Source organism: Mastomys coucha, unplaced genomic scaffold (genome assembly GCF_008632895.1).
Source record: "Mastomys coucha isolate ucsf_1 unplaced genomic scaffold, UCSF_Mcou_1 pScaffold22, whole genome shotgun sequence".
NCBI classification, from domain to species: domain Eukaryota; kingdom Metazoa; phylum Chordata; class Mammalia; order Rodentia; family Muridae; genus Mastomys; species Mastomys coucha.
The window spans coordinates 244,548,482-244,550,126 of record NW_022196905.1 but is presented as its reverse complement, the minus strand read 5'-3'; positions in this window follow the sequence as shown (position 1 = coordinate 244,550,126).

The following is a 1,645-nucleotide window of genomic DNA, read 5'->3' as shown; positions in this document are numbered from 1 at the left end:
TTTTTTTTTTTTTTTTAACCAGGGCCAAAGGAGATTTTCTGGGTGCTTGGTCTCTTCCTCTCTGGCGTGGGATGGAAGGTTGGAAGCTGCCAAGGGCGGCTGATTTCATGAAGGTGGGAGAAACTCTAGCATCATTTATAGGAGGGAAGGAATATAAGAAGGAAAAAACAAAACAAAACAAAACAAGCTGTGTTGGACAAGCCCAGCTCTTGCAACGTGCCTCTGCGGGAGGCTCCCGAACCCTCAGCAGTGCGCCAGCGTCCCCTGGTGGTCACCAGGAAGGCACACGCCACTGCAGCCAGGAGTGCTTGCTGCTCTCAGAGAAAGTTCAGCCTGACAGCACCTCCAAAATTGTCCCCTGTTCTCTTGCGGTCCACAGGAGTAATTCTCCTTTATTTAAGTTTTGTTTGAGCCAAGACGTCATGTAGTGTAGGGTGACTAACTCTCCTATTTTAACCTCTGCAGCCGAAGAATTACAGGTGTGTCCCTCCACACTTGTCCTAACCCTGGGGACTTTAAAAAGCACTTTGATGTTCGAAGCTCCAGGTATTCTCATTTAATCCTCTTTTTTTTTTTTTTTTTTTGAGACAGGGTTTCTTTGTGTAGCCCTGGCTATCCTGGAACTCATTCTGTAGACCAAACTGGCTCCAAACTCAGAAATCTGTCTGCCTCTGCCTCCCAAGTGCTGGGATTAAAGGCATGTGCCACCAGTGCCCAGCTTCATTTAATCCTCTTAATTAGCCCTATTAGGTGGGGCTGTGGCAATTCCATCTTACAGGATGAAGGTGGTGGGAGACAATAGCACAGCTAGTCAGTGTCTTAACTCCAGGCCCACCCGATTCTAAATGGCAAATCAATGGCAAGAAGCATCTACAGGTACTAACCAGAGCCACATGTCCATGTACCTGTGAGCCCCACGTGGCCCATTAATATTCCCATTCAACAGCAGAGGAAATTGACATACTGAGAAGGTAGGAATTTGCCTCAGATCATTCAGAGAGCCAAGAGTATTTACTGAGCGAGAATTGGGAACGTTGGGGTCTGGAGAGATGGGCTCAGCAGCTAAGAGTATTGGCTGCTCTTTCAGTGGATGGAGACTCCATTCCCAGCACCCACATGGTGGCTCACAATTATCTGCAACCCTAGAAGAGGGTGATCTGACGCCTGCTTTTAGCCTGTGCAGGCAGTCAGGGGGGCGGGGCATACATGTTGCGTCGGTGCCACCGGGGACAGAAATGTTGCACAGACATATGTGCAGACCAAGTACCCATACGCATACATTTAAAAAAAAGTAAAGACAGTGAAAGAGAACTGAGCAGCCTTAGGCTTGTCCATTTCTGTTCATAAATGCTAGGTGCACACCTAGGAGGTGCTGGACTGGGTATGCAGCTTGGTGTGAGGCTTGGAGCAGAAAGGGAGAGAAAGAAACAATGCCATTAACATGCAAAAACCATGAGAGAACCTCATCTATTCACAAATGAATTCCTGAAAATAAGATCCTTAAGGAGCACAGAATGGTTCAAAATCAGCCACTAATAGAAGTAAATGTGAACAGCTGACCCCTCCCCTGGAAGGAGAAAGGAGACCCCTTAAGTGAGTACGTTTTCACCGTAGCACACTGGTAAGTCCCAGTTTAAGGCTTGGC